Genomic DNA, 12,391 nt, shown 5'->3' on the forward strand with positions numbered 1-12,391 from the left:
TGGAAACATGCAGAGCAAAAGAGAAAGGGGTCTTCAATACAAGCATGACATGGGTTGCACGCTCTGGATGAGGTTATGCGATAGCTACGGGGACGTCGTCATTTATTTTAAGCCCATCAGTTTCTTGCTATTCCTTTAGGCCTCCAGCTCAATCAGAATCAGGGCTGGGATCTGGCCTTAATTTGCAACTAGTTAATTCGCACTACCTTATTTTATATTCCACTGAACTTACTGTAGTCCAATCACTACAGCAACAGTCTTCAGCCATGCACCAGGTCTCCTTCCAGAACCCGGCAATCATGAGCACTAAATCAGTCAGTAGGTGGTGACTTTGTTTGAAGGCTGGGATTTCCTCCCTCACATGGGCTCCACAGCATCCCTGGTGAAACTAGGGCACAGATGACCTGTGCAGGGATTGTAACCCAGGTGCCACCACATGCAGTACACAACACTGCCAACAAGTTACCAGGTCGACCCAACAGCTACATTTTTAGAGTAATATTTCATGAGGGGAACACTTTAAAAGTGGACAATTAAAAAAAGAAAAAAAAGTCAGAGCACACATAGAAACAGAACATGATGACAGCAGATAATGATCATGTGGCCCATATACATCTCTTGCTCAACTTTATAGTCCCTTCCTTTCTCTCCAAGATCTTCTGTACTTCTTCTATGTTTTCTTGAATTCTGATTCTGTCCTTGTCTCCACCACTTCCACCGGGAAGCTATTTCATGCTTCCACCACTTTCTCTATAAAGATATTTCCTTAGATTATTCCGGAGTCTACCCCTTTCCATCTTCATCCCATGACTCTTTGGCCTAGAGACTCTTTTCCGTTAAGAGGCCCAGTTCCTGTGCACTTATTTTCTGGAAGTAAAGGCATCTATCATCTCTCCCCTTTCCCTCATTTTCTCCAGGGTATACATGGAAAAGCATGCCACAAATAAACAACGATGACGATGATGTTTAGGTCTTTAAGTGTGTCCCCATATGCTTTATAATTAAGACTGTTGACCATTTTAATAGTGGCCCTCTAGGCAGATTCTCAACCAGTGTTCGCCAAAAACCAACAGACGTGTCATGTGCTACCCGCAGCCAGCAGGGCCGAAGATCAGAGAGCTGGCTGCAGCCGGAGACCAGGCCGGCAGGACCAAAGACTGGAGCTGTTCAGTTAGGGGATGGTGCGTGCACACGGGGAGAGGGCGCTTCTGTGTGTATGGGTGTATATGAGGGGGAGGGCGCTTCTGTGTGTGCGAGAGAGAGAGAGAAAGATCGATCATGTATGTGATTGAAAGCCTGTAAGTAAGAGAGTGAGCACTGTGTGACAGAGAGACTGGTCAGAGAGAGGACGTGTGAGAGACTGGTCAGAAAGGCAACATGTGTATGTGTGAGAAAGACTGATTAGGGAGGAGACTGGTGTGAGAGAGAGACAGCGAGAGCCTGGTCGTGGGGATGATTGGTGTGTGTGACAGAAACTGGTCCTGAGGGTGTGTGCGCGAGAGAGAGACAGACAGGCTGTGGTCCCTAAGGAAGAGGATTGAGAGGACAGTTTGAGCAGCTATTGCTGCTTCTGGTGTAGCCTACCAGGGAAAGGAGTAGAAGAACTGCTGGAAAGGGTAAGTAAAAATGGCTTTTTAAGATCATTTTTCTTGACTGCCTGCCATTTTAATTATTGGGTATTATGTGATCTGTCTGCTGTTTTGAAATATTTTATTGGTGTTTGGAGAATTTTTAATAATTTAAGAGTTTTTAATTGTTAGATGTTCTGTTCGGCTGTTTTGAAACATTTATTCATATAGTTTTAACACTATAAAACTATGTAAGGATCTATAGTAGCTTGGCTTTTTCTGTTTTTCTAATTGGAGGTGTATTGGTGTTTAGGGCCTGGTTTAATATTCATAGTGTTGCCTTTTTATAAGAATAAAAGAAATGCCATGCTGGGTAAGACTAAGGGTCCATCAAGCCCAGTATCCTGTTTCCAACAGTGGCCAATCCAAGACACATGTACCTGGGCAAGTACCCAAACATTAGATAGATCACAAGCTACTATTGCTTATTAATTACCATCATAACAGTTTATGGATTTATCCTCTAGGAACTTATCCAACCCTTTTTTAAACCCAGTTACACTAACTGCTGTAACCACATCCTCTGGCAATGAATTCCAGAGTTTAACTATGAGCTGAGTGAAAGAATTTTCTTAGATTTGTTTTACATGAGCTACTTGCTAACTTCATAGAGTGCCCCCTGGTCCTTTTATTATAAGACAAGCCGTTAAGCCCGTTAAAACGGGCTACATCCCTCTGTCTCTCACCTACCCCCTCTTCACCACCCCCTTACCTCCCTCCCTCCCACTCAGTCCCTCCCCCTCCCCCCCCCCCCCCCCCCTCTCCCCTCTCTCCCCCCCCTCACTCAGTCCCCCCCTCTCACTCAGTCCCCACTCCCTCCCTCTCCTCCCCTCTCCACTCAGTCCCTCCCTCTCTCTGTCAGTCCCTCCCTCTCGTCAGTCCCTCCCTCTCTCTCTCCTCCCTCGTTGCCGCCGCTGCCACCCACCGCCGCCGCCACCGGACGACTCCGCTGCCACCTGCCGCTACCACCGGACGCCGCCGCCGCTGCCACCCGCCGCCACCACCGGACGCCACCGCCGCTGCCACCCGCCGCCGCTACCACCGGACGCCACCGCCGCTGCCACCACTGGACGCCGCTACCACCGGACGCCGCCGCTGCCACCCGCCGCCGCTACCACCGGACGCCGCCATTTTTTTTCTGGCTTAGACCGACGTGCTCGCCCGCACATGCGCGGTAGAGCTGGTCTCTACTGCGCATTTGCGGCACGTCGGTCATCCTTCGTTTATTAGGTAGGATGCGGTGACCAGAATTGCACACAGTATTCAAGGTGCGGTCTCACCATGGAGCGATACAGAGGCATTATGACATCCTCTGTTTTGTTTGCCATTCCCTTCCTAATAATTCCTAACATTGTTTGCTTTTTTGATTGCCACAGCACACTGGGCTGATGATTTCAATATATTATCCACTGTGACACCTAGATCTCTTTCCCGGGTGGTAACTCCTAAAACCGAACCTAACATTGTGTAACTACAGCAAGGGTTATTTTTCCCTATATGCATCACTTTTCACTTGTCCACGTTAAATTTAATCTGCCATTTAGAAGTCCAATCTTCCAGTCTCACAAGGACTTCTTGCAATTCATCACAATCCGCTTGAGATTTAACTACTCTGCATAATTTTGTGTCGTCTGCGAATCTGATCACCTTTTCAGGTAAGGGTTGTTCCATTTGAGTACATGCCATAATGCAGGTGTAACTTTGTGCGGATTAGTTTGTATGCATTACTGCAGATCCTGGGACTATTGTTAGGTGCTATATTTCTCTTTCCACTTCTCCAGGTTCGCACTGATTGCAGAGTGGCTTTTTTGGGTTTCCATTCTAATGCCTCCATATTTGTAATTTGTGGTCTTTCTGTACTTGGTGAAGGTCGATTTTGTGAGTGTGACTGGGGTGAGGTATTTAACTAGAATGTAGGCTAATAAAATACCTCACCTTAATTTGTGTTTTCTCAATGGGACATGCATTGGTGGTGAACTGCTGTCTTTTTATAAGGAGGGCTATTGCGCCTGGTAGTAGAGGGAGTTTGTGTTGCTGATATTGAGATAACACCAGAATATAAATTTTTTGTACGGGAGTGTGCTAGTTCTGCTTTATACCCATTGCTGAGGGTCAGGGGTGGCAGTGGGGTTCCTGTGGATGCAAAGTGTACATTTAGCCTTGTGACTGTCAAGTGTTCAGTGTGTTATGCATTTGAGAACTATCAGGTGTGTCCAGACAGAAAAAAGGTTGAGAACCACTGCTCTATCCTTTTGAAGATGTGATCTCCAGACTTGGCCACAACACACCAAATGTTATCTCAGATATAGAGAGGAAATATTACCTCCCTTTTCTCCTGCTGGCTATTCCACTCTCTCTGCATCCAAACATCCTTCTGGATTTTGCAGTCCCCTTGCCTATCATTAGATACAATCACCCCCAAATCCTGCTCTTGTTTTGTGTATAGAAGAACTTCACCCTATACCATAGTGCTCCTTTGGGTTCTTGCAATCCAAACACGACATGGAAGTTTTAGCATTAAATCTTAGTTGTCAGAGACCACTCCTCAAGCTTCAATAGATCCCTCTCCATGGTTTTCCACACCTTCCAGGGTATCCACCCTGTTGCAGAATTTTGGTTACATCTGAAAAAAAGAAACCCTTTCCCCAATATCCCTTCCATATAATCGCTAACAAAAATGTTAGAGAGAACAGAGGATCAATCACTGAAGCACACCACTGGTAAAAAAAACCTCTTCCTTAAGGTAAACTCAATTTACCACTACCCTGAGCAGTCCCTTTAGGGCCCATAACTTTGGAACAGTGCCCTCCTAGGTATCTATGCAGAGCCATGTCAAAGGCCTTACTGAAATCCAAATATATATCATATCCATCTCTCCCAGAGCCAACTCTCTAGTAACTCAGCCAAAGAAAATCAATTTATGTCTGACAAGCCCCACCTCTGGTAAAACCTTGACTCTTGTAACCCACTGGATTTTAGAAACTGTATTATTCTCTATTTTACTCATCAAGATCAGACTAAAGGGCCTGTAGATGCCAGCTTCCTCCTTGCTTCCATTTTTGTGTAAAGGAACAACAGTAGTAGTCTATGGGTTCACCACATCCGCCTGTCTTCAGTCTTCCAGAACTATTCCTGCCTCTGAAGAAGCACTGAAAAGGTCAGCCAGCAGTGCCGCCAGAACTTCTCCAAGTTCCTTAAAACCTTTGGATGTATCTCATCCAGGCCCATGACTTATGTACTTTTAGTTTAGCTAGAGCCTCACAAAGTCATCTGCAAATCGACTGAGGTCTGTCTGTCTGCTTTTAAGTGTGTGCGATATATACACACATTTTTTTCTCTTGATAGAAAAAGCCATTCAAGGATAAAAACTCAGGGGTAGATTTTCAAAGGGGTACGCGCGTAAGATACTTGCGTACCCCCCCAAAAACCTACCCCAAACCCCCCCTGCGCGCGCCGAACCTATTTTGCATAGGCTCGGTGGCGCGCACAAGCCCCGGGGCTTCGTAAAAGGGGCAGTTCAGGGCGGGACCAGGGGCGTGGTTGAGGCCTCCGGACCAGCCCCCGGGTCGGGTGATGGTGCATAAATCTGCCAAAGGGAGGGGGCGGGGAAAGAAAGTTCCCTCCGAGGCCGCTCCGATTTTGGAGCGGCCTTGAAGGGAACAGGAAGCGCGCGCCGGGCTCGGCGCGCAAGTTGCACAAATGTGCACCCCCTTGCGCGCGCCGACCCCGGATTTTATAGGCTACGCGCGTATCTTATAAAACCCAACGTACTTTTGTTCGCGCCTGGTGCGAGAACAAAAGTACGAGCTCGCGCAACTTTATAAAATCCGGCCCTCAATATTTTCCATCTTAGTGCGCATCTGTGACTGCACCTCAACCCATTGTACAAAATTGGTACTCACTATGAAAATTTTTCTTCAAATTGTCAGCAATATTAAATACCAATAGTTAAAAATGCCTTGGTTTGTTTAAAATGTATTGCTCACATTGTAGGCGGAGGCAATGTACAAAAAACACACAAAATAATTGTATACATACCTTCATAAAAATAAACTGAATGGAGATGCGAGTCAACAAATGCAGCAGAGTAACTGGCTGGTTTAGCCTGCTAATTATAATAAAAAGATGACTACCTAAGGAGTGGTGCATTGCCTCTTAAGCTGCTGGTTAACAGATCAATCATTTAAGAAAACTGCAGAGGAACCCATTACTGCAGTACTCAGAAACCCTGACAAACCGAAGATTACTTTGCAGTTTTATTCTATGCGGTTGACCTCTAAATTGGGTTGTCAAGTCGAGCACTCCCTTTAACAAAAGCACAAGTGAATAATCTCACTGTTGATGCAAGCTATACATGGCAGGTGTGTAAATAGATTTTGAAGAACTGCAACTGCCACTTTCATGGCCACCTTTAAGAATATTGTCAAAGAAATGGGGGGGCCTGCCCAGTTCAGTCCTTGTCATGCCTTGCTCTTGGACCACCACTGAACCAGCTGAGACCTAACCAACAAATGCTTTGGCCAGTCTACATTTGGGAAGCAGCTATAAAGCACCAAGCTCCAAATGGATTTCTGCTGTTCATGTTACCTGTGAATGCCAAAGTAATAAATGACTGCAGATTAAGACCAAAATGGACCATCCAGTTTACCTAGTTGAGATTTATCCTTTTTGAGTAGATATACATATAAAATTCCAAAATTTAACACCATCTTCTCGGGTTTTCCACCCGATCTCTGCACCCTCCTCTCGTATCTGTCCCAAGGATGGCCAGAATCCACCACAATGTTGGCCTCCCTATGTTTTCTTGGGGTTCTGTTGTAATGGTACTGCTGCTCTATGCTCCCAAGGTACAGAAACTGGCTCTTTAAATTGCTTTTCCATGAATCCTGAGAAACCAGTCCAGACACATGGTTTGCACTGCCTACTAGCAGATGTAGACAGAGGTCACACTTTTCCCAGTGACATCAACTGATGTATAGAATGGTGCTGAATAGGCCAAAGCTAGTATCTTTTGTCAAAGCAAAGAAAGCAGAAAGATGCCTCTAAAAACTTTAGAGATCTGAAAACAAATCCTCTGAGATATATCTTCCGCTCCAAAACCCAACCGGGAAAAGGAGGCTATATAGAAACAAGAAAATAAAGATGGTGCTCAGGATCTCCCCATAGGAAGCAAGTAAACTTCTGCAAGAACAGAGACCTATATCCAAGGATAACAGAGAATCCTCTGACCTCTTGGGAGAGTCCTGGACTAGTCTAGCAGGATTCAAGGAAGGGAAATTAACAGTTAAAAGCAAATTTCTCCTTCCTTATCACCCTGCTAGACCAGTTCAGAGATGTGGAACATAACCAAGCCCAAGCTGCTCCAAAGGCTGCATCTCCTTTGGCTTGAGAATCTAACCTTTAATATTTAGTGAAGGAATGTAAGGAAGATCAAGTGGCTGCCTTATAAGCGTCCTTCAGCGCAATAGCTTAAGACTACTCAAGAGGAAGCCTGAGCTCAGGCAGGGTGCACATGGAGAACCTCGGGAGACTGCCAACTCCTGAGTAAACACGCAGAAAAAACAATTGCCTTCTTAATCCACCAGGATAAAGATGACTTAGCAATCGCTTCTCCTTTAGGAGACCCCCATTATTTTTTTTTCACCCTTCTCTGTACCATATTCCTGTTAAGGAGATCATCCTGAATGTTTTCCATTCCCATTACGTGAACCACTGAAATTTGCAGAAAATTCTGTTCTGCCCACTGAAAGAGCAGAGCTACCTCTTGGGCAACCATCAGGTTCCAAGTGCCCTCCTTGTCTGTTCACATAAGCCACTGCTGTGGCATTGTTTGAGACCACACAACTATTATTCCCTTCACCAGGGGAAGAAAATGTATATGGCTAGTCTGACTGGTCTGGTTTCCAGTCTGTTGATAGATCATGAGATTGGCACCTTGTCCAGAGATCCTGAGCTACTTAATCACAGCAATGGGCTCCCCAGCCCACCAAGCTCGTGTTTGAGCTAACTCAAGTCCAAATGAAAGGCCCCAGACTTGTTCCCTCTGAAAAGTTTAAAGCAGGGGTAGCCAACTCTGGTCCTTGAGAGCGAAAAAGGCCAGGTATTCAGGATATCCACAATGAGGCTATACATAAAATAGATTTGCATGCAAATCTCTCTCACATGTATTCACTGTGGACATCCTGAATAACTGGACTGTTTGTGGCTCTTGAGGACCAGAGGTGGCCACTCCTGATTTAAATGAGCCATCCACCAACATAAACTCTCCCTCATGGACATCAGCAGGAAAAGGCAAACTTTGCATTCCTGTGATTGCAGAGACCAGCAGTACAGAAGAAAAAAGTGTAAAGAGGCCTAATATGAGCCCTAGCCCACATGACGAAGACCAAGGTACCCATCTCAGAATCCAAGAGCTTAAGGTATTATCAAATCCTTGGGGCTTCCTGAGAAAGGAAGATCTGATTCAGACTGAGTTTTGGCTACTCTTTACTGCATTAAGAAAACAAGGAAAACTAGTGTCAAGATGAGCTCCCAGGATCTCCAAAGATTGCAAAGGAATCAGATTACTTTTCATGACATTCAACTCCGAACTTCAATTTTCCAGAATCTATACCACCCTGTTTGAGAACAAATGATCTTGTTGAAACAACTTGGCCCTTATTAGCCAGTTGTCCATGTATGGCTGGATTACAATACCCTCTCTGCATAAGAAGAGGGCTGCTGCTACCACAATCACCTTGGCGATGCTGAAAGAGAGAACGCCAAACTGGAAAGGTTTCCCTAAAATGTAAAAGCAAGGAAATCTTTGATTACCTTCTCTGCTGTGGCTCTCTTCTTGGAAGTCCCTTTTCTTTTTTTTTTTTTTTTGAGAGGGGGGGGGGGGGAAGTGTTTGGGAGAGGGGACAAAGTCCAAGGCAGCCCACCCACCCCCAAAAGAGGAGACTTACTTACTTATAGGATACCTCCTAAATTAGCCCAATACCCCCCCCCCCCCCGGCTCAACCAGACCCAAGAGGACCTAGCAGGTGCACAACTGGACTCCCAACCAGAAAGGAAAACTCCTTGGGAGCTTGGCTCAATATCTGCTCTGCAGGGAAATATTGAAAGAACTGTTGCACCAGGACACGATCCTGCTCAACTAGGAACAGTGCAGTGTAGGCTGAAGTCTGGGAGCTAGAGAACCTGTTATTTGCTAGAGACTGGTCTCTGCTTATGATACACCATATGTACTGGGTGATGGCACTGGGGAAAAAAAAAAAAAAAAAAAAGTGTCCCTTCTGTCTCAGTTTGGTAGTAAGTGGTACAAACCCTTGCATCTGGTTGTCTAGCAGGATAAGGAAGCTTTATTTTCCCATTCAGTTTAGGACAGCAAAAGTTGGACAATAGTCACGAGGCCTGGAGATCGATTCTGCATAGCAAAGAATACAGGAATAGTATGCTAAATCTCTCTCCCTTTTGCATCTAAAATTAACTTTGCTTAAGATGAACCCTCAACTCCCTTCTACTATTTTAGCTAACAGCAAAATAAAGAGTTTAAGCTGCTAGTGCACACATTTGGATTGTTAAACAATAACTCCTTTTTACCAATATTCTATGAGACACTTACAATCAGTCATGAATAGAAAGGAAGTGAGACAGTAAACCAGGCACTAATACCCACTACAAGGGGAGATGAACCTTATAATCTGCATATTTCTTGTGGCCTTTCTAGATCTTATATAAGACAGTGCTAAAAACGACAGTTAGCCCCATATCACTCTCTCCACCCATAGGGAAAAGTAAAGCAGGTGGCATAGTGTAGCCCACATCCTCTGGTGTACAGATGACTGGCCAGTGACATGGCATTGTCTTTGGCTGCTCAGCATCAGCATTCCTTTATCCAGTCTCTCCTGCTGGGATGTGCATGGTTGCAACATATGGCCTTTACTTGCACACTGGATTGCAGGCTCCTTTGATTAGATATTGGAATCAGGTTGAAAAGTTCTGGCTCTACTCCCATCCACCCTCTACCCTTCCTGCTGGTAGTCAAACAAACAAACTCACTCCATCTCTCTTCTCCCACAAAATTCTTCTATAGGAAATTTATGGTTGGATTATTACAGTCCAGCCAAGCTGTCATGAGTTCATCTAGCCCAGTCTTTTAAATCCTCGCTAACATTATGTCCATTTCTAACCCCCCTGCTCATTGTGCACAGCAAAATCCCAGCAGAGGGCACTATACCTTTCAATGTTAAGCATCTACCTGGTTGAGATCTCACCAGGGACTTGTACAGAGGCAAATCACCTCCTACTTTTCTGCTGACCATTCTTCTCCCTGTACACCCACTTGGCCACCTTGCGGTCTTCAGATATTATCACCTCGAGATCTCGCTATTTTGTTTTGTGCATTGACTGTACCACACTATAGGGAGTTTACAGCCCAAATGCATAACTCATTTCTTAAGCATTAAATCTAACTGCTAGACCATTCCTCAAGCTTCACTAAATCCTTCCTTATGTTTTCCATACTGTCCTGGCTGTCCACCCAGTTACAGATTTTGGAATCTACAAAATACAATCTTTCCTACTAGTCTTTCTGCAATATCACTTACAAAAACATTGAAAAGAACCAGTCCAAGGCCCAATCCCAGCAGCGCACCACTGGTAATCCCTCCCCTCGCAACCAGTTTCTAACCCAGTCTGTCACTTCAGGGCCTATATCAAGGGCGCTCAATTTATTTATAAGTTGCCTATGCAGAACCATGTCAAAGGCTTTACTAAAATTCAAGTATACTATATCTGGTCTCCTCTACTGATCTAACTCTCTGGTCACCCAAAGAAATTGATCAGATTCGTCTTACAAGGCCTAACTAATAAAACCATGCTGCCTTGGATGACACTAATAATGTGATGCTAGGATAGTAAAGTAGTTGCAAATAATACACACACATACCAACTCAAGTCATATGCAACCCGACTGGCCCTGACAAGTGGCACAGTCTTTACAACTATACAGAATACAGCACATTCAATAGTCAGTTCTCTGGTTACTGTAAAAAAAGGGTTCAATGACTGACCACAGCTACAGACCAACCTTCCTAAATCAGGGTCCTTCTTTATTAAGGACACAATAGCTAGTCACAGCAACCTCTTCATTAAAGACATTTTTTCATATTAAGAAGAAAATTCTTGGTCCTAGAACTGTATTCCATGTACAAGTTCTACTGCCCTCATTGCAAAACCAACTGCACATCCCTTTCCAATTTCCCCTCCCCCATGAAGTGTGCACCTTGTCAGATGGGCTCTGTTATGAGGGTAACCTTAACAGGAAACTCTGCTTTTCTTGTGTGGGGTTAGACACAAGATGAACAAAACTGGATAGGAGAAGCCGACACCAAAGACATGCTCTAAGAGTCAGATTCAGCATGGCACCATTCAATGCCTGAGTGATCATTTTGGTATTTACGATGCTCCTGAACTAGAAACCCAATGCACACAGAAAGGAGAGAGAAGAGTCACGAGTGACCTGTTCCATCTCCTAAGGATCAAAGAAGGAATTAAACCAACAAAAATAGTGTTGCACATTTCATTGAAATCATAGCATCCCTACACTATCAGAAAGTGAACCGCTTCTCAAAGACAAGTCTACGGAATTTGCTACACAAATACAATCCTACCAGGATTAGACAACAGCACAAGCGAGACTCCTCTGTTTAAGGCAGATATGAAGGAACAGGGTGAAAAGACTGAAACAGCCTTCCCCTCGTCTATTAACTTTTCCCTCTACCATATCTATCTTATCAGGATCTGCAGAACGGGCACATGTGACCTAGTGGGGAGCAACTGATCAATTCTGGTTCTGCCACAGGACTTACATACCTTTAGGCCAGTGCACCAAGGAAGGTGGGGGGGAACGGGATGAGATATGCCCGACTGTGCAGCACATTTAAAACAAATTGCAGAAATTACTTTTCTACTCAACATGCAATCAAGCTGTGGAATCAGTTGCCCAAGCATGTAGTGGTCAAGATGACTAGCATAGCAGGTTTTAAGAGAGGTTTGACAATTTCCGGGAGAAAAGGGACATAAAACATTTTTAGCCTGGTAGACTTGGGAGAGCCAGTGTTATCTCTGGGAGTGATTAATAGGAAATAGATTTACCTTTTGGCAACTGCCGGAGACTTGAATCTCAGACTGGCCATTAATTGAGACATGATGCCGAGCTTGATAGACCTTGTTCTGATCTAGCATGGCTATTTTTATTTATTTAAAATATCTTATGTACTGGAAAGCGCAGAATGTGTTATATACACTTACAATTAATGCATTAAAAAGACCATAACCGTACATGAATATAAAGACATTCACAAAATTCAGCTGGGGATTTTCTTATGTGCTCTTGCTAGCACCCTAGAGTAGCCTGAGAGACCACATTAGGGCGATTGCAGCTGCTGGGTGGAAAGAACCAACAGCAGGGTATTCCAGAATGAACTGCTGCATGAAAACACACACACACTCTCTCTCTCTCACCAAAGGGCCAATATAGTACAGTGCGCTCCGACGGAGCGTACTGTTAGTCGGCATTTGGACACGCATTTTGGACGTGCTGGCTTTACCCCTTATTCAGTAAGGGGTAATAGCGCGTCCAAAATGCGCATCCAAAACGCGCGTCCAACACCCCCCTGAACCTAATAGTGCCCGCAACATGCGAATGCACGTTGCGGGCACTATTAGGTATTCCCACGCGATTCAGAAAGCAAAATGTGCAGCCAAACGCACATTTT

The 12,391-nt window shown here is 44.7% G+C and overlaps 1 protein-coding gene across 6 annotated transcripts in view; it reads right to left on the reverse strand.

Moving 5' to 3' along the window:
• GATAD2A (GATA zinc finger domain containing 2A) overlaps positions 1-12,391 on the reverse strand; it is a 185,594-nt gene that overhangs the window by 155,017 nt on the left and 18,186 nt on the right. The window lies entirely within an intron of this gene.

The sequence above is a fragment of the Rhinatrema bivittatum genome, chromosome 8 (genome assembly GCF_901001135.1).
Source record: "Rhinatrema bivittatum chromosome 8, aRhiBiv1.1, whole genome shotgun sequence".
In the NCBI taxonomy this organism is placed as follows: domain Eukaryota; kingdom Metazoa; phylum Chordata; class Amphibia; order Gymnophiona; family Rhinatrematidae; genus Rhinatrema; species Rhinatrema bivittatum.